General features: G+C 39.3%; 2 long non-coding RNA genes across 3 annotated transcripts; both read left to right on the top strand.

Annotated features, from left to right (window-relative positions):
• The first annotated feature begins 1,351 nt into the window (after window positions 1–1,351).
• Window positions 1,352–6,649, top strand: LOC138815118 (uncharacterized). Its single transcript, XR_011368173.1, has 5 exons — window positions 1,352–1,407; window positions 2,946–3,027; window positions 4,944–5,132; window positions 6,027–6,143; window positions 6,443–6,649. It is a non-coding gene; the product is annotated as an uncharacterized lncRNA (long non-coding RNA).
• Window positions 6,650–8,562: 1,913 nt separating this feature from the next.
• Window positions 8,563–20,880, top strand: LOC138815117 (uncharacterized). 2 transcript variants are annotated; one of them, XR_011368172.1, is made up of 3 exons: window positions 8,563–8,731; window positions 10,051–10,748; window positions 20,815–20,880. It is a non-coding gene; the product is annotated as an uncharacterized lncRNA (long non-coding RNA). The 2 variants fall into 2 exon arrangements; XR_011368171.1 differs by lacking the exon at window positions 20,815–20,880 and adding an exon at window positions 11,038–11,781.
• The last annotated feature ends 791 nt before the right edge of the window (window positions 20,881–21,671 follow it).

Genomic DNA, 21,671 nt, shown 5'->3' with positions numbered 1-21,671 from the left:
AAGAATTAGAAAAATTAGGGCTGAGTCCATTTTACAATTTGCTAATTTGCTAACTGCTGATTCTGCTTATGTAAACTTGCTTACGCTGGCACTGACCCTTCCCTTCCCAAAAATGAGTTAACAAGTTTCAGGGACCAGATGTCGGCCCTAGGACAAGGTCAGTGGTCATAGATAAAGAACAGACAGTACGTGTTCCTCAGTTCCCATTTAGAAATTCCCCAGACAGGACCTTGAGATAACGACCACCTGGCAAGACCACAAGCTAAGCCAAATGTCAACCAATCATAGGCCTGTAACCATGTAAACCCCCCTTAAACCAACCATGGGCCAGTCATTTTACAAAATTTCCCACGTGGCAAAGTGATTGTTGGCGTATATGATGACCTTTAAATGAACCAATCATGGGATGCTTTGTGTTATGCGTTAATCTTGTGGTTTTTGCCCTTAAAAAAGGGCTTGTAACCACTTCTCGGGGCTCCCTGTCTGCTCGGGCCAGAGAGTCCGTTTGTGCAAACGTCAAATAAACTCCTCTTGCTTATTGCATGTCCCGGCCTGGAGTCTGAGTTTCTGGGGCGCCCTCCCGTTGATGAAAGTATCCCAGGAGTCTGGGGTCTTTCAAAAACATTAAGCATGCCAAACCATGGGTTTCCATTGTCCTAGTAGAAGTTTTGCATTCTAGGATCTTCCTTCTAGGTAAGTCTATTCTTGGGCCCTCATATGCATATACTCACAGAAGTGAATGTCTCACAAACCATGGAACATAGTTGGCCAATGATGATTAGCTCACACAGAGACTCAAGAAGTTTGGTTCTGTAGCCTTTCTGAGAGGCCTTGGACTAGGTACTGTGGGCAACATTGACAGTAATTCCTCAGAGCAATACCACTGGCAGCAAGTGAGCCCTGACTACTACTTAGCCCTTACTTGTTCTCCCTCGGGTATGAACACATGAACAAACCCAGTTTAGCTTATTGCACAGTGTCCTCATCAATGAAATCATTTTGAGCCTAGGAGAAACTCTCCATTTGAAAAGCAGTACACATAAGAAGCAGATGATGGCCCACACTCAAATGCTTCAGGAGAACAGAGTGTAAGGGTGTCTACACAGTTGGGAAATAGGATTCTGAGGGGTAGGAAGGGATGATTTTAGATAGCAAACTTAGAAGTAATTATACGAATTCCTAACCTAACTTTCTTCTGCCCCTCAGATTCAATTCAGGAAGTGGTGGAATGTTTATAATCACAAAGTGGAGTTTTTAATCCCAGGCCCAAACTTTAGGTGTTCTTGTTACGTCTTCACACCTGCCACTGATGTAAACAGTCAGAAGGGCAAAGGGGAAGGGACCCCCTGCACAGGAATATAAATGGAGCTTACAAGCCACTGCAATCTCTGACTTTCTATGTTGAAGGTAAGATAAAAGGCAGTTTGAGTTTCTAAGAACTCAGTTTCTAGGCTACATGGCTCCTTCAGAACTTCTTTCCCTCCTCCTGTGTTTTGAGAGCAACAGTTAGTACAGTACTTCTGTCTCTTAGGGGCAATCTTTCTCTTCACACAATGCTTAAAGTAGACAATAGGTGGAAGCTGCCATTAAATAAAAAAAGTATGAAATCAGGCTGGGAAGATGGCTCAGTGGTAGAGCGCTTGCCTTGCATGCATGAGGCCCTGGGTTCAATTACTCAGCACCACATAAGCAAAAAGAAAAAAGCCGGAAGTGGCGCTGTGGCTCAAGTGGTAGAGTACGAGCCTTGAGTTGAAGAGCTGAGGGACAGTGCCCAGGCCCAGAGTTCAGGCCCCAGGACCGGACCGTGCCCCTCCCCAAAAAAGTATGAAATAGCACACAGTGAGTGCTTCCCCTGAATTCCTGGACCTAACAATCTCTCATTTCTGCAAGGCAAGCACTCTACCACTGAGCCACCTTCCCAGCCCCCAATTTCTCATTTCTGAAGAAAAAATGATTATGGGTGAGTACTAACAGCCTCCATTGCATGGTGAGCTTAGAACACTTTTCCCAAGGCAGGTTCTGTCCAGGTATTAGGATGGATGAGATCTACTGGATCAATGAACTTACAGACAATGCAAGACAGAAAAGTCTAAGAGACTGAGTCTCAAAAGAAGAAACTGGACCAAGGAGAGAAAACTTATCATTGCTGGAAATGGAGAAATTCAGAGACTGTTTCTCTGAATACAGACAGGGTAAAATTATAACAAAGTTCTAAGTTGTGGCTCATTAGTAGAAACTATCAAGTCAACCTCATTAAAGCTAAAAATAAAACTTATAAAAATAAAAAACTATTTGGATTTCAGTACTAACATCTATTTTAAGATGTGTGTGTGTGTGTGTGTGTGTGTGTGTGTGTGTGTGTGTGTGTGTGTGTGTGTGTGTGTGTGTGTGTGTGTGTGTGTGTGGAGTCTGAGTTTATGTATGGGACAGCATTGGTTCTTAAAAATCACAATATTGACGCTGTCCTTTAGGTTTCCAATTGAAGTCTGGTGGTGTTCTAGCTCTACCAGTTGAAACACACAATTCTCAATTTCTTCTGATTAACTGCAGATAAACATGTAATGGATATGTCAAGCTGGGTTGGTTTCAGTTCTACTCTGTCGATATTATGTTCACAATGAACTATACCACTGTGGACAGGGACAGGAGGGAAAATCAGAGACAGAGAGCAAATGAAGGGATGAGATTGTCAAACCAGAAATGAACTCAATACCTAATTTACAAAATTAAAAATCTAGGTTGATGATTCTCTCCTCCAGGTTTTGTAGGTGCCCTTAAGGCCCATCGATGGAGATTTTGAAGGTTAACTTATATGATAATTAATATAGAGCCAGAATCTCTTAAGAAATTTTATGAAAAGCATTTCATTCTTAGTACTGGTTTCTCTTTGAGTGGTGATTCTATATGTTGTTGGCAGAGCTAATTCTTTTTCTTCTTGTCTTTAGTACTTGTCAGGTGTTGAAATCCTTCTTAAAGCTTTGCAACAGAAGTCTGCTATATCTTGGCACCCTGCCCCTAACTAAAATGGTAATCAACGTTTGAAATTAATGTACTTGATATGAGTTTTATTTATTTATTTAATTTGTTTTTGGTGGTGAACTCTGGGCCTGGTCGCTGTCCTTCAGCCCTTCAGCTCAAGATTAGTGCTCTACCACTTGAGCCTCAGTACCTCTTCTAGCTTTTCTGCTTAGGTGGTGCTGCAGAATCAAACCCAGGGTCTCGTGCATTCAAGATAAGCTGTCTACCACCAATCCACCTTTTCAGCCCTTAGGAGTGGTATTTTTGTGCACGGATCTATCAAGCAAATCTATTTACCAAATGTGTTTATTTGCCACTATACATATTCAAAATTATGAATTATCTGATATTTTAATGAATAAAACTGTTATCATTGTTACCAGAAATTGTTTGTCTCCTCATGCTGTAAACATGGAGGAGGCATTTTAAACTAAAACTACAAAATAAATTTTAAGATCTTGGTGTTAACAAATGTGTCCAGGTGTTGTTACATTAAACAGAGAATTCAAAATGGTTTTTCTTCATGAATACAGAGATCAAAGTTCTTATAATACTTTTTTCAAAATGCAAATTAAAGGGAAAATCAGTCAGGAGGTAAAATTTATATTGAATGTAAATTTTTAAAGAGGAAAAGAAGATCCTAGATGGCAGACTAAAGACAAAGCAACATCAGGGCCCTATATGCTCAATACTAAATAAGAAGCTTTAATTGAAAAATTCAGCTGGAATGTGAGCATCAGGCAAAGGCAAGCAATCAGAGCCTACCACCAACAAAGAAACACCATAATGTATATCTCAGAAAAAGGAAACAAGTTCAGACCAGGGCTCAACATCCTTATCCTTGATTTCAATGATACACATACACCCCCCCTACACACACACAGAAACACTCACTCACACACACACACACACACACACACAAACACACACACACACACACACAAGAATGTATGCAACAGCTCAACCTACTCACATCCATTCAACATGAATCAAAGATCTTCCTGTAATATTTGAAACTTTAAAAGTTTCAAGTCTTGTAAATAATTGATAACAGATGTATAAGCAATTATTTTCTGAATAGCATCTGCTATGAAAATGAGAGTTCATGATTGTTATAACTACTTAAACATCTCTGAATCTCAAAAGAATTAAACTAGAGACAATCCGAATTTGGGGACTATATTTCTACCAGCTCTTCTGCAAAGGCTTAATAAGAAGTTATGAAATCTAAACTTAAATACCAAATCAATACAATTAATAATTGTGTAAGTGAAGTGAAAGACACTGATCAGAGACCTATGCTGTCTCCAGTTCTCAGCCAGCTGCACACTGTGGCACCTTTGATTCTGCAGGGCCTGGCCCACAGTTGTATCCCCAGAGCAGTGATCCTGCTGGGGTTGGGGCTGGGAGATTTGTGGAGAGGAGGGGTGGCCACGGGGGAGGCCAAGCTGGGATTGGGGATGGTGGTGGTAGGGAGAGGATGGGAGGCCCTGGCAGAGGCTGGTGAAGGGAGGAAGGAGGCAGTAGCCCGGTGGCTCAGGAAGCAGCAACTGCAAAGGCAGCTGGGTTCTGGGGAGTGTCTGTGAGGTGCAGAGTTTGGCCCCTGGGGTCTGGTGGCTGGGTGAGGAGAGGAAGGAGTCTCAAATCCCACCTAAACAGACAATGAGAAATGAGACAACCAGTGGCTGAAGAATTACAAGAAGAAAGGCAGGGACTTGGGACTTGTAGGTAAACTCTGGGGGCGGGGAGGACAGCAGTGTTGGACAAGTGGTAGTCATGCCTCTCTGGAGGCTGTGGGCTTGGCCTCACTCTTGCCTTGAAGCAGGCACCGTATAATTCTGCCTGGAATCTTTAATAGTAGCTTAGTTTAACCTTAAAGTCTAATTTATTTGCTTTGCTTTTTTTTTTTTTTTTTTTGCTTACAGTAATAGAAGAATTGGTGGGACAATCTGAAAGGATCTCTGGCTTCTTATTTTCTCATCACCCTGAGCTACAACCTGTGTGCTACCAGCTTAGATGATGGGACTTTGAAATTCTGGAAAGCAGATGCACATCATAAGGCCCCATGGCTTTGGGATTTCTCACATTCTTTTTAAAATGTAATTGTTACTAAGGTGTGTACAGTGATTTCACAATTCATGTAATGTGTACACTTGTCTTGTAGACAATGCCATCCTTTCCTGAGCTTTTTCCCAGTTTCTGTTTTTTTTGTTGTTGTTGTTGATTGTTTTTGTTTTTGTTCCTGACCTTCAGCTTGAACTCAGGATTGGGTGTTGCCCCTGAGTTTTTTGTAATCAAGGCTACTTTACCTCTGGAGCCCCAGCTCCTTTTATGGCTTTTTGGTTGTTAATTGGAGAGAAGAGTCTCAGAGATTTTCTCACTCCATCTGGTTTTGAACTGAGATCATCATCAGCCTCCTGAGTAGCTAGTATTCTAGGCCTGAGTCCCCAGTGTCCAGCTACTAAAGTGTTGGTTTCATCCTTCCCTGTTTGTGTTACAACTTTCCTTAACTCTTGGCACTAATACTACATATTGCTTGGCTCAAATCTGAATAAGTGGAACATGCTGTATTTTGAGGAAGGCAGGAATAGGAAACTGTAGGCCATAGGGACATATAAGCTAAACAAATCATTGGGAACATGGCATAAAGACAAATAAGTTTATTGCCAGTTGACTGTGTCATGTCTTTACTGTTAATTCTGCATGGCCTGTGGATGATGTTATACGTATCCAAATGGTCATTGGCAGAAATAAGGTTTCTCATCCTGTTCTATAAACAAAACAAAAACCAACCAAAAAATACTACCTATGAGTCCAGCAATTTCCTCTAATTAGAGATCAGTATGCCCTAGTTTATGAAAAAATATCCATTATTCAAGTGCTGCTACTTTTTCTAACCACAAATATAATGAAATATGTAGTTGTCTGTAGAATTGCGTATGAACACCATCATTTTAATTCACAAAAAATTCAGACATTTAAATGTTTATTTATCTATTTTTTGTCAGATGTGGGGCTTGAACTCAGTGCCTGGGCACTGTCTGTGAGACTCTGTGCTCAACATAGTTAGCACTCTACCAATTGAGCCACAGAGACACTTCTGACTTCTGAGTTGTTAATTGGAGGTAAGAGTCTTATGGGTTTTTTTCTTCCTGAGCTGACTTAGAACTGTGATCCTCAGATCTCAGCATCCTGAGTAGCTGGGATTACAGGAATGAGCCACTGGCACCTGGCTTCAATAGTCATTTTTAAAATGATGAACTGCTTGGTGCCTCTGGCTCACATATATAATCCTAGCTATAGTTAGGATTACAGGTATGAGAAACAAACACTAGGTGTGTGTTGTTCATGATGGTTTATATTGGCATGTTTTGATATTGTTTGTTTCTTATACTACATTGCTCTTATTTTTATTTTCACCTAGGTGGGGGTGATAGGTACTAGCCAGTGTTGAACCTTCTTTGGTTGAGATGGAGCCATGTGGAAGTTCTTGCCTATGGCATGAAATTGAAATCCTCCAGCTCTCAGCTCCCAATGAACCTGGGATGATAGATGTATTCCATCACGCAGAGCCAGTGGTTGGGGAGCATTGCAGAAAAAACTACACTGGTCTTGAACTGATGTCCCAAATAGCTAGCTTTACAGGCATATGCCTTCAAAACCTTGTTGTATTCAATTTCACTTTGAAGTAGTGTTTGTACATACTTAGAGAGTACAATGATAACACACTACATGTTTAATATATAGAAGTCAATACAATTAGCAGGTTAATCTCCTAAAACATTGAAGCTAATGTATTTTGGTAACCTCCTGACTGTGCTAGTTATTTTAGAATATACCATAAACATGAATACAATGATGATGTGAACTAGAAGATTGAAAGTTTATAGAGATTGAGACAAGTTAGACTATGTGTAGTAAATATATATTTATCCATTGCTGCTCTGAAGTACATTATCATATATTCACTGTGACAATACCATCATATATTCACCATGACAATAATTTTCTTGCAGTGTAGAATTTTCCATTTCATAATCTGCCATCTTTTATCTTTTTTAAATTCTCCTTATAAGTATGAATGCTTTCTTGTTTCTTATAATGTTTTGAAATTATTTTAAGATGGAATTAAAATTCGTTGAGTCTACTGTAATTATCTCATTTTGTTTGGTTTTGTGATGCTAAACATTAAGACCAAGGGTGCCTGAAAGTGATGCCAGCAGACTATATCACTAAATTTTATTCTAATTACCTCTTATTATTGTATTTTGATATAGGGTTTTATTGTTGCTGTTTAATAATATAGAGTGTGGTGAAGGTGGACTGAAACTTGCAACCCCACTGCCTCCAATAACAATGCTTTCTTACTAGGATCTGGAAGCACATAATTATCACTCTAGCTAACAGGAGGTTGAGACCTGAGATTTACTTCAGACAGCCTGAACAGGGAATTTTATGAGTCTCTCCTCTCCAGTTCAGTACAGAAAACTTGCAGTGAAACTGTAGCACAATTGGTAGGGCACTACACGCAAGGAAAAAACACTCGGGATTGTCATATAGCCCCTGAGAACAAGCCCTAAAACACACATATGCACAGACACACATTCACCCACATACACACACACTCTCACACACATGTACACAAACAAAATTGCAGGCAATGTTGTACCTTAAATTCTTATCCAGGGGTTGGACAACAGTCCACTTATTTGTGAAGGTTTTCCTTGATTATTTTGAAGGAGGAGGATAGTTCATGGGACACAGATGACAAGACTTTATTGAGGAATACTTTATAAATGACTAGCTTATAAAAAGAACAGGAGCACAGCTTTTATCTTTAAATAGTACATTCCTTCAACTATAGTATTTTTAAATAATAATCATTGAATTATGAGAAGACAATGCAGCACCTCTTCCCTTCTCCCCTTCCCCTCTGTCATAAAATATGACAAAATTATCAAAAATAGTCTTTTATCTTACAAGAATGAACACTTGTAAAAATGTCTGACTATATGTGTAATGTTTGTTTTTCAATACTTGTTTGATTTTCCCACCTCTAAGTACTTGCCTTTTTCCCAGATGACAGCACACAGGGGCATCAAGAGCAAACAGATTAGGAAACAAAAACCTTACAATGTCCTAGGAAGTAGATGTCAAAAATAGATGCAAGAAGCACATGACAGGCTGAGAGGGCCATGAGACCCAAAATGATTTGTGCATTATGAGAGAAATAGTGACAAATAAGGCTTGGATCTGACCTAGGAAGGGCTCCTTGAGGCTGAGACCATGCCTGTATCTAGGCTTAGCTGAGGATGTTGGGAATTGACAATGTCCACATGTGGATATAGTGATGTGAGAGGGGAGATTTCAGTCTCCAGTTTGTCTTTGGGATGGTCTTATGTGACCAAACAGCTTAGATCATTGGGCTCTGAGAAATGACACTACCTACCTCACAATGGAATAGAATATAGAACTATGAGAGCCAAGCAACTGTAACTGACATTCAGCTAAAGCCAGCTCACTTGGCCTGTGGTGCAGGAACAAGAAAGATGTTCTTGTGTTGTTTTCAAAGTTCAAGAGACTCAGCTCTCAGGCATGAGAGGTATGAGTGCCTCACTCAATGCTGCAGACTTTGGATCAGTGCCAAATCACGAATCCAATGTCTCAGGCCTTTTTTATAAGAAGAAACCAAGGGAATCATAAGGCAACTCAGGCAAGTATAACTATAACAGGAAACCTATCTAATCTCATCCAGCCCACATTAGAAACTTCTTCTTGTGTGCTTTTATATGTGTATACTGAGAAAATATTTACTGTGTACTTTTCAATCCACTCTATTACAATTACTCAATTTGAAGGGTACTCCCACTTTCACATTTCAAAGATCCATTCTTTTTACTACCTCAGTGTGACAATGAATCAGCCCAAACCCTGAATGTGCCTTATAACATATGGATCCTGGACTCAGGCTTGCTGGAAATGCTGGTAATGGACCTGGTCCCTGACTACCAGAAAGGTGATCCCTTCTATGTTGGAAACTTCCTCTACCACTATAGAGAGTGGGGGACAATGGAGCAGTTGCTGGATATTCTGTTTAAAAAGTGAATGTTCCTAAGCCAGGTGCCAGTGGATCATGCCTGTAATCCTAGCTACTCAGGAGGCTGAGATCTGAGGACCGTAGTTCAAAGCCAGCCTTGACAGGAAAGTCCATGAGACTCTTATGTCCAATAAACGACTAGAAAACTGGAAGTGGCGCTGTGGCTCAAGTGGGTGAATGATAGCCTTTAACTGAAGAGCTAAAGGATATCACCCAAGCCCAGAGTTCAAGCCCCACAACCAACAAAAAAAAGTGAGTGTTCCTCTTTCAAACTCAGGGTTGATGAGACCCCCTGGCAGAGTATTGGTATACTTGGCACCTTTCTGAGACTGTTTCACTGGAGTCTGATCAAGGAGCTTGGCTAGAGACGAAGAAGTACACTCTCTGGCTAATTCCTTAGGACTGGGCTGCCAGAGCATTTCATTTGCCTCAGAAGCTAGTGGAGCCTTAGCAATTTGCTTGCTGAGAGACCAGCATTAAAGGAATGAGCCCGTGGCATCCAACGTCCACCCTCACCTAGAAAATCACTATCTTGGAGGCCTTTGAAGGAATATAGACAGAAGAAAGGATGCAACTGAAACTTGAATTGGGGGCTTGAGTGCTGTCCCATTTGTAACACTCTACCATTTGAGCCCCAGGTCCAGTTCTGGCCTTTGGCTGGTTAATTGAAGATTAGTGTCTTTGGAATTTTACAAACTAGACTGCGTTCAAACTGTGATTAGTAGAATTAGAGGCATGAGTCATTGTGCATTTATTTGGACAGATGCATATAAGCATCCTCACAGAATTTGCATGAAATTGTGTAAATATATCTCCACTTTTTGTCTGTCATGTTTATATTACCATGTGGGTCTTAGCCAGTCCCATGTGTGTCCTGTTAGTTCAGAAAAGGAGAAGCATAGAGTTAACTTCCTTCTCTCCTTCCATTGGTACAGATCCTACTACCATAACTGGAAGATGAACAAGTGAAGAAGTAAGTGGATGTTGGCACAAAAAGAAGTTCTGTCCTTGAAAACTGGGTATCTTTGAGGTTTCCGAATCAAAGCAACTTTCTTCTTTGCACACAAGTTGTGATTTTCACCAAGGGGTTGAGTCTTGGCACTTCAGTGCATAGCAGATTACACAGTTGTGGATGTGGTTGTGGTTTGGGACTCTCATGGAAGACAGGGAGGGCTGTGTATAGCAAGTCAGATTCAGTGGGGAAACAACTTTCTCTTCCTATCACAGGGAGAATTTTAGAGAATTATATTTAAGAAATTTCTAGAAGTGATATTTTGAGGACCATCCTGCTTGCAGAAGTCTCTTCCCACTTCCCAACCTGCAAGTCCTGCAGAAAGAAGCTCTAGTACAAGGCTCAGGATGAGGAGGGTGGAATTTCATTTTCCTTGTCACCAAACTGCCCACAGCATCGTTTATTCCATCCTCCTTATGTGGATGGACTTCTACCCTGATGATTTCTATGAACCCAAGAACCATTGCACCCTAAAAGAACTTACACAGTATGTCAAGCTCAACATGCCCTCTTCAGACCTGCTCTTCCACTTACATATTCTTCTGGACCAGCTGGAGGAACACATGACCCATGAGACCAAGAAAAAGAGGAAGAAGTCCTTGTTTCAATGCCTCAGAGCTTGTGAGTAGGAATGGAACCTGGGTCTCTAGAGATGGGCCTGATTGGCCAACAGCCCTTAGTACTCTCCAGCTTGGCAAAATGTCCTTTTATGGATATTCTTTGCCGGTAATATGTTCTCTTTTTGAAAGAACTTGGAAGTATACATTCAGAAATACCCTACCTTCCCATCAGTGTTCAGCAGTCCAAACTCAAGTTCTACAGCTTCCCCCATTAGATCCTCATGGAAGTTTAGTCACACCTTAACTTCTAGAGTCTACTTTAAGAATCTTGTACCTATTTCCATTCTCAGGTTTGCATCAACATAGAGCAGCTCCTGCAGAACTACAGATAAATAACCTTCAGTGATGTAGTCTATGGGGACTGATGGAGATCAGAAGCCATCACTAATCTCCAGAAAGCATGTGAACATAGAGTTTTTTTTTTTAATTTGTAGAAAGGCCCAAGCAGGTTTTGAGTCCTATGGACATCCCACATGTGATGCAGGTGTACCTGCACCAAGGAAGAAGACGATCCAGAATGTCTTCCATTGATGTTCACAATCCAGCTAGATCAGCTCCAAACCAGTCAAAAAGAACACTTCTTGGTGTGCAGGGTAAATGTGTGCTAATGGAAAATGACCACAGTCTATGTTCAGTGAAACCAATAAGTGAGGTCCAAAATCTAGATTCAGTTGAAGAAAAGGAATCTTTCCTCAAAGAATACCCAGACCAATCTGTCCTCCTGCAGGGGATCCAATTTCCAATTGAGAAATTAGAATCTGTCCCTCTCTGGACTCAGGAAGAAAATCCTGTCTTTAATGAGGAAGTAGATCCCTTTGAGGACTCCGAGGCAGAATTTCTGCTGAAGGCAACTTAGAGGCCAATCTAGATTTAGAGATTCCTTTCCCTCTTCCTGGGAAAATCTTTATTTTTCTTTTTGTCCTGATTGTTGTAAAAGGTTCATTCTATTTATTTTTCTAACTTTATTAAAATGTCAATGTTTTTGATATATTCTAAAATTCATGAATCCTAAATATGTTTCTTTTTAAACCTACAATCTGAAACATCGTGCATACATGTTCTGGGGGGGGGGGAACAGAGAGTGACAGGGGGCTGTACAAGACAGCCTACTGCATATAATGGGAACTGTTAAATGTACAGGGAGTGGCAATGAAGCAGGTCATGACTGCATGGGGTGATAAGGTGGCTACAAAAGGTCTAGGACATAGCAGATCAGATGTCCTAAAAATCTATTCTGTCAATTGTGACAAATGCCACAATACTTATAGTGGTCTGTGGGATGCTCTTCCAACAGTGAGTTTAAATCTGTATACATCTTCATTGTGCTTTGGGTAAATATGGAAGAAAAATTTGACTCCAGTAATATAAAATATTTGACAAATGAAAATATTTGACAAAATATATAGAAAATATGTATACTGGAAAGTAAAAGCCATCATCAATAGAAGAAAGAAAGTTTACATAGATGAAAAAACACAAAATCAGGAAGAAAAGAAACCACAATTAAATTAGTTATATGTTAATATGTGTTATATTCTTTATGTTATATATAGTATATTATATAATATATAAGATTGAATATGATTTTTCAAACTACAAAGGCATTTAAATTTTTAGTCTAGTATTTTTTTCACAAAACATTAATGTAAAATATTATTGGGGATAGTAGGGATATAATTTGATTATAATTATATGAATATATATTTGTGCATTTCTAGATATAACATTGATTAAAAATAGATGAATAATTATATACCTATATTTGTATATATCTGTCTAGGAAGTGAATATAATGAAACTGACTACAGTATGTATATAAAAGCAGCTATGAGTTGAGGCCATGAGACTCAATCCTGTAATCCCAATGATATGGGAAGCTGGGTTCTGAGTTTTAATCTCTCTTACCCCCTTGGCCTTAGATTTTCTGAGGAGGCCTGGGCCTTTCAGTGTAACAAAGAGACACATATGCAGTGGGATCACACTCCCTGACCCCAGAGGAAAGTCAGTAGAAATCAGGACAAGCCTCTTATGTTATGACAGTCTATTCAGTTCCTGTACCAAGATGGCCATCTGTAGAACATAAGATGGAAAGTTGGCATTCCCTCCAAAAGGGTCTAAAAAGAGCCTTCTGAACTATAGTATCTGACAATACTGAATTAAACCTTATTTCCCTTCCCAAGCTGCAAACACATAGAAATATAGCAAGGGCTCAAGAGAGATGGGCAAAGATTTACAAATACATAAATTTACTCTGTTTTAGTAATTCAATGAAAGTCATCAAAGGCATGTCTTTAATTTTTCTTTTTTCTTTTTAAAAGGAAATGGAAACATACTCTGAGTGTATCAGGAACTGGGTGACAGTTTGGTTGCTGAATTGTTGAATGCACTCCTGAGCAAAGGAGACACATATATTGGGGAAATTGTGTGGGGTTGGGTGTCCTCACACAGCTTTACAAAACAATAGCCATAACTTCTATGATGTCACAGTCACCTTTGCCATAGCAGCAAATAAGTGTCAAACACTGATTTTTCCCTGAAGTAGACTCAACACCACCAAATGGCACAAAGAATAAGAGGGAATGATTACTAGCCACCAGACTTCAGCTTGAGAAGCTGTCCTGACCAGAAGCTATGATTAATTGAGCTGGAGAAGGCTAATCTCCATGTAAGGCTCCTGAGCACTAAGGACTAGGCACTATTACAGGTATTGGAGAAACAGAAGTGAATATGGCTCTCTCCTCACCAATTTCATGCTTAAAAGAAAACCAGAAATCATAATGATACTTTCTGTAAATCAGAGACACGAAATTGGTGGTTTTTTGGCAACAACTTCACATTGGGGATGGGGAGAGACATCCCTAAAGAGGAGATAGTTGATATGAGAGCCATCATCCAGGCAATTATCTAGGAGCAAGTTTTCTTTCTTTATTTCTTTTTTTGGGTCCGTTCGTGGGGCCTGATCTCTGGGCCTGGGCGCTGTCCCTCAGCTCTTCAGCTCAAGGCTCTACCACTTGAGACACAGCGCCACTTCCAGCTTTTTTCTTTTTGCTCATGTGGTGCTGAGGAATTGAACCCAGGGCCTCATGCATGCAAGGCAAGTGCTCTACCACTGAGCCACCTTCCCAGCCCTAGGAGCAGGTTTTCCAGGCAGTAAGAACAGTAAGTACATCCCCCATTGATGGGAATGGACCTGACTTGCTTCAGAAAAGGAAAACAGCACTGACATGCTTGCTTGTGAAATAAGAATGGAAGGGTACAATGAAGAAAAGAGAAATCAGAAATGAAGATAGAAATAAATTAGATATTTATTGGATGCTGCAGGTTACAAGAAGAAAAGTTATGATTTTAGTTTAAATCTGACGTGACCCACTGGAACCAAAGTAGTCAAACATATGGGTCTCTGGTGTCTCATAACTGGAATCCTAGTTACTCAGGAGGCTGATATCTGAGATTCAGGTTTGAAGCAAGCCCAAAGGAAATTTGGTAAGACTGATCTCCAATTAAACACCAAAAATATGGACATGAAGCTGTGATTCAGCTGGTAGAGCACTAGCCTTGAGGAAAAAACTAAGGGACAGCACTCAGGCCCCAGGTCCAAATCCAAGGACTTCGCAAAACAAAGAAGCCAACAAATAAATTTTGGTGCTGTCATTCATCATTTAGCATTCTAGTTCAATATATTTAGTATTAGCCTTGGAATTATATCCTTAGCAAATGCTCTCCCGGATATTTTGCTTCATTACCAGTTTTCAAAGTCCTGGCATCACCACTGTCTCCTCCCAGTTAACATAGCAGTGTACCACTAGAAATTTGAAGATTTATTTTATTAATCACAAGAATTCTTATCATCTATCCACATACATGAAATGAATAGTAGCCACATTCCACTACTCTGAATATTTTTAATCCCCCTTTGAGTTAATTACCATTAAGGCTTAAAAACTCTAGAGTGGTTATCAAATTAATTCAACAGTCATCATTCTTCCACCCAATCTTGTAACATAAGTTTATAAAACTAGAGAGTATATGAAAGTGTACACATGATACCTTCTAACTATAATACTCTCAAGAAGTAGGGTTTTACAGAAACATCCTGATTGCATTGCCAAAGCAAAGGATAAGAGATTTAATTAAGCTACCTAACATCTCAGAAGGAAAATGCTATTGGCTTTAGAACAAATTCATTAGCCTGGAACTGAGGAAATTAGTTTCAGAAATGCCAGAGGCAAAGGGTATTATTCAAATCACCTTATCATGAGGCACAAGCAGCCTGTCTAGATCAAACTTCAAGGAAAAAAAGGGATGAATGAAAAGCAATTAATGCTTCTAAAACAAGCCAGTTGGTGGTGGTTCATGCTTTTTATCCTAGATACTTAGAAATCTAAAATGAAAGGATCTCAATTCAAAGACTGGCCAGGAAGAAAACCTTCCTCTCTGCAACCAGCAGATAGGAAGCATCAGCTCTGGGCCTGAAGCCCAGCAGGATGGCCTCTGCCCACAGACATCCAGACACACAAGACCACCCGCATCTAAAATATTATCAAATACATTCAAATAGTATCTTCTGTTTGGGAGATAACATTTAAAAGATGCATCAAAAACATTTCACTGAGTTCCAGTTAAAAAAGGAAGAGTGAAAGTGGAAATATGTACTCACTCACTGAAAGCTAAGTCACTGACTAGAATGATGTTAATAGGGCTAGAGGCCTATTTGGTAACTTATTCATTCAACCATCTTTCCTCACAACTTGTCAGTCAGCCTGAATAGTGAGATTTTTGGTTTTTTGTTTTTATTTTTTGTGCACATATTGTACAGAGGGGTTACAATTACATGGGCAAGATAATGAGTACATTTCTTATCAAGCATTGCAGCCTCCTCCTTTGTTTACCCTTCATATGACTTCCCAGTCTCCCCTTGCTCCCCCAATCCCCCCCCCCCGCACCAAAGTTGTAAAGTTCATTTTCGACATGACAACTTGTACTTTTCATTGTAGCAACAGGTCCACCTGTATTCTTTTTTTTTTTTTTTTGTCGGTCGTGGGGCTTGAACTCTGGGCCTGGGCGCTGTCCCTCAGCTCTTCAGCTCAAGGTGAGCGCTCTACCACTTGAGCTACAGCGCCACTTCTGGTTTTCTGGTGGTTTATTGGAAGTGGTTTTCTGGTGGTTTATTGGAGATAGGAGTCTCACTGTCTCTCCTGCCCGGGCTGGCTTTGAACCGTGATCCTCAGATCTCAGCCTCCTGAGTAGCTAGTATTACAGGCGTGAGCCACCAGCGCCCGGCTCCACCTGTATTCTTAAACGACTTGTTTTTCCCCATCTCCTCCACAAATTATACCGACATCAAATATAGTGAAAGCAGGGGTTAAACTGAGATTTTTGAATGAAATGTGTGTGAGCATGTAGCTTGTGAAAGAAGTAATGAAAAGCTAGGCACTGGAAGCTCAGGCCTGTAAAACTAGCTACTCAGAACGCTGAGATATGAGGAACTCAGTTCAAAGACAACTGAGCAAAAAAGACTCTTACCTCCTGTAAGATTAAATTAAAAGAAAGCTGAGCTGTGCTTCAACTGGTAGAGTGCTAGCATCACATACAAAAGCTAAGGGACAGTATTTAGGTCCTGAATTCACGCCCCATACTCAAAGCTCTCATACACAAAATAAGCATGTCAACACCACAGTATATGCATATGTTAGCAAGAGATGTAGATGAATGGGATGATGACATCATTTACCTCACCTTTAGTCTCAAGCATTCTGTGTAGCATAGCTCAGTGTGTGAAAAGCCCTAGTGTGTGAAAAGTCCTGTATATGCCTTTATCTGATTGGGAGAAGGGAAGGGAAATAACAAAATGCTGAAAGAAGTACAAAAGGTGACCCATTGCAACAATGATACTCACAGTACACTATGGCAGAAATTAACTTTACAATGTAAGGGGGGGAGTGGAGGGAAGGGACAGAGGGTGAAAAACACTGGAGTAGGTACCAATGTTCAATGAGAAGTGTTACTTAATCATGTAAATGTAACCCCTATGTACAGCATCTTTATAATAAAATTGATTTTTAGAAATATAAAAATTAAAAAAGGTTTTTTCATAAAAATCTCAAGCTGATACTAACAGAACTTCTGAGTTCATGTCAAAGTGTTTTTTTTAGGACTTTCAAGAAGCTAGTACTAAGTACATATAACCACAATTAAGTGATAATGAGAAAAGTAGTGCTTTTTATTGTATTACATAAATAAAGAAAAAATTTTTTTCATTTCTGTTTACATGGAATTCATGTTTGTGATCTGCATTGTTCCCAAGTCAGACTAATCTCTTGTCCTTAGCTTTCTTTGGTATGTATAGCCTGGACATGTAGTCTGAGGTAGAAGAATTATTCTTTGTTCAACTTGGAGGTCTAGCATAAAAGCCTTCCTCCCTGGGCAGGAGGAGGAGGAGGAGGAGGAGGAGGAAGTTAATAAAACCAAACCAGTGAGAGAGAAAAATTGAGAGAGCAAGGGAAGGAGTGACATTTCAAAAAAGAAATGTATCCTGACCTGACTTATATGACTGTAACCTCTGTGTAACTCACCTTGATAATAATAATAATACAAAAGAAAAAACAGAAATATAGTGCTGGAGGCATAACCCAAATGGAAGATCAGACTAATATGTATGTGATACCAAGTTCAAACCCCATCATCAATTTCCCCTTCAAAAAATGGCTCTTCTCATCACTTGTGCTTTCCCTAGCTTATGAAAGGGGGTGCAAACAGTTAAAGAGAGAGAAAGGTAATCTGTCAGGAACAGAACTGTACTTGCAATGAGCAGTACTTGCTAGAACACATGTTGACTAGAACACATGATGACTCTATGTTTTCTGAAATAAACAGACCTAGTTGGGCTTGAATACAGGCTCCACTGTATACTAGCTGGGGACTCAAAATTAACTAAACTCTCTGGATCTCAAATTCTTCACAGGTAAAGTGAGCATAACAATACTTATATCAAGGGATTATGAGATCTGGATGTCATCAAACATGGAGCAGGTTTTATTTTAGGTGTGTATTCAACACTCAAACACTGCTGGAAGGAGTATAAACTGGCATGATGTTTACTATATTACTTAACAGTAATACAACAACTACTACAGACTCACTCCTGTAATCTTACTTACAAAAGGTTCTAAGCCTGAACAGGAAACTGGAGCAGACTCATCTCCAATGAGCTCTAAAAAAGCTTGAGGTGGAGTTTGGTTCAAGTGGTAGAGTGCTAGATTTAGCATAAACCTCAGGAACAGTGCCCAGACCCTTAGTTCAAGCCCTAGGACCAACACAAGCACACACACACACACACACACACACACACACACACACACACACACACACACACACTAAATTTTGTATGTTCCTATCATCCCACTTAATAATACTTTCCCTCTTCCAAGTTCACCAGTTGTTGTTTTTTTTGTTTTAAAAGGGACTTGCTGTGTAGCTCAGACTGCTCTTAAACTTACAATCCTCCTGGGTGCTGGGATTACAGGCATGCCTACCATAATTGGCTTCACTCAGTAACTTTATTTATTATATTTTCTGCAAGAAATCCATTCATACTTATGAAGATATATGGCTTAAAGCTGTTCACAGTAATATTCTACTGGACAAAATGTAAACAATATAGCTGGACATGGTAATATGCAACCACATGGTAATGCCAGCCAATACTCAGGAGAATAAGGAGTTGAGGAAAGCTTGGTCTACACTGCAGAACCTGGTCTCCAAGTGAAAGAAATTCTAAAAATATTAATCTACTATGAAGCACACAATATGTTAAATTTATGTAATGGAACAAATAGATCATTGTTAATGGAAATAAAATCTTGGCAGAAATTATAAATACATACATATGTATATATATTTAAATTTGGAGAAATAAAATTTCAAGTGGTATTATCTGAATCTTTCAGTCTACTTGTCACCTACCTATTTACCAACACATTGATTTCTGTTTAGTCTTCACAAAACACTGTTCTCTCACATTAGTACAAAAAATTGCAAAACAAAAAATACATTATCATAAATACAAATGTAGTTTAATCCCTACTATAAGAATTTGGAGAAAACTTGCATTCAGTTAATGGCATTGAATATTGTTCAAGAAGGGGAGTCTAGGAGAATGTTGACTCTGTGTGTGTGTGTGTGTGTGTGTGTGTGTGTGTGTGTGTGTGTGTTCCATGAGTAAATAATGGAGTTAGAAGTCGACCTATTATTCTTGCTTAGTCTTTTTGCTCAAAGCTGACACTACCACTTGAGCCACATCTCCACTTCTCGATTTTGGTTTCTTAATTGGAGAAATATCTCAGATTTTTCTGCATGGGATGATTTAAACCTGAATCCTCACTTTTTGACCTCTAAAGTAGCTAGGTTTTTAAAACATGAGCCACTGTTGGATAGCAACTACATTAACATTTTTGCATGTTTGATGAACTTTAAAGTAAAACATATATGTTACTTTTGAGAATGGCAGGAAAGAGTAATAAATGTCTAACAGAATTTAAAACATACAAAGCTGAGAATGGCAACTAGCTGAGAATAGGATGGAATAAATCAAAATTTCCTATAACAGTTTTCAGTCTGTGCACAGAAATGATTGCATTGTTGGAGGCCAAGGCCATCAGATAGCTGAGCTCCAGGTGGCTGCTATGCTCATGAGGCCAGCTAGTGCTATTCACAAGAATGTGATGTTGTTGGATGGCAAGGATCAGCTTCAAGTTCGGAACCTGGAATGTTTCTATTAATCTAGAAGGGGAAATATACCAGGACCCAATGACTGGGTATGTGGTTAGTGGTAGAATGCTGGCCTAGCATGCATGATACACTTGATTTGATTCCTCAGTATGATGTAAGCAGAAAAACTGGAAGTGGTGCTGTGGCTCAATTGGTAGTGTGCTAGCCTAGAGCAAGAGAAGTTTAGAGAGAGTGCCCAGGCCCTGATTTCAAGCCCCCAGGGCTGGCAAAATTAAAAACAAAAAGAAAAACAAAAACAAACCAACCAAGCACAAAATGCTGTTTGTTGAAATAAATATGTTGAAGAATTCTTTATGTTCACTAGAAAATTGTGCTGTTGGGCATTCATAATGAACTTTGTTATGAAAAATTAAAGTAAATTAATGAAATATTATCTGGCATTGTTCAGGGCATAGTGAGATCTAAAAATGATTGCTGCCTATGGTTACTTGACATAGCAACATTAGAGATACACTTGCCAGATTGTGATTTTTTTTTTCAGTATACAATTGTGGGATTTTTTTCTTTTTCAAAATAACTTTACTGCCGGGTGCCAGTGGCTCACACCTGTAATCCTAGCTACTAAGGAGGCTGAGAATTGAGGTTCTCTGTTCAAAGCCAGTCCAGGCAGGAAAGTCTGTGAGACCCTTATCTCCAACTAAAGGTTCAGAAAATGTGAAGTGGCACTGTTGCTCAAGTAGTAGAGTGCTAGCCTTGAGCTGCAGAGCTTAGGGACAATGCCCAGACCCAGAGTTCAAGCCCTACAGCCATCAAAAAATAATAATAGTAATAATATTAATTTTATTGTTACTATTAAGGTTTTATATATAAAGGCTACCATTTCATATGTTTGTTTCTTTGATAAAAGAAACGCATATCCATCTTCATTGCCAACAGTTGCTATATATTTATTCAAATACACACATACACACATACAAACACGTGTAGTATAAAGACCCAGGCAGTCTGCAAGGAAATATTTTAATAGGAATTCCATATAATATTGTCTGCTGAGATCTGACTTGAATTTATAGTAATATCTAGCTGCTTCCACCCCTGGACAAGTCATCATCATTGGTGAAGATGTTGCCATTTGAATTTAGAATGCCCCAGAAAGACCTGTGTTAAAGAAAAATGATTTACCATTTCCTGAGAATACCTGAATATTTCCTCTGGAGATTAAGTTCTTCAGAGTGAAACCCATGAGAACATAGACTCTCATCTTCTTTTATCTTTAATCATTCTAAGTCAAAAACTTTTCTCTTTGACATACTCTCCACTTTCACATTGTCTTGTCACAGGCCACCAAAGCAATAAAACCAACTGAACATACCCTGAAATCTTCGAACTTGTAAATCTGAGTAAGCTGCTTAATAAATGGACAATATCATTATTATGGTAGGTTATTAAGCTAACACAGAAGTCTAGTCTTTCTAACAATGTAGAATATATTAAAATGTGCTTCATTATAAAATATCTAACTCCATATTGTATTTTGTGTTTTTGTTTCTGCTAGTCCTAGGGCTTAAACTCAGGACCTGGATGGTTCTTTTGTTTTCTAGGCCAGAGCTTGACATACAATCTGAACTGAACTCCATTTCCCCTGGTGGTTAATTGGAGATGAGAATCTAATGAAGTTTCCTACTTAGGATGGCTTTGAACTGTGATCTTCGGGTCTCAATCTCTTAACTAGCTAAGATTACATCCTTGAACTACCAGTGCCTAACCATGTTGCATATTTTGTGTAATTCCAATTTCCAGCATTGTGTAGATGCTCTTACTACAATATTTTTAAAAAAGTAACCCTGTTTCCATTGTATTTGATGATGGTATAATTTGTGTGTGTGGGGGGGGAAGGGAACAAACAAATTGTTTAAATAGGGATACAGATGGACCTATTGCAACAGTGAGATGTACAAGACGTTATGTAGAAAAATGAACTTTACAACTTTGGCACAGGAGTGGGGAGCGGGGTAGGGGAGATAGGTAGGGATGGTAAGGGGAAACAAAGGAGGAGGCAACAATGCTTGATAAGAAATATACTCATTACCTTGCCCATGTAATTGTAACCCCTCTTTATGGTATTTTCACAGTAAAAAAAACCTTAAAACATGGATATTTGTAAAGTTTATAATAAAGAATGTTCAGCCTTTACAAA

Source organism: Dipodomys merriami, unplaced genomic scaffold, assembly GCF_024711535.1.
Source record: "Dipodomys merriami isolate MVZ:Mamm:240054 unplaced genomic scaffold, mDipMer1.0.p SCAF_622, whole genome shotgun sequence".
Lineage (NCBI taxonomy): Eukaryota > Metazoa > Chordata > Mammalia > Rodentia > Heteromyidae > Dipodomys > Dipodomys merriami.
This window is presented reverse-complemented; position numbering and strand designations above follow the sequence as displayed.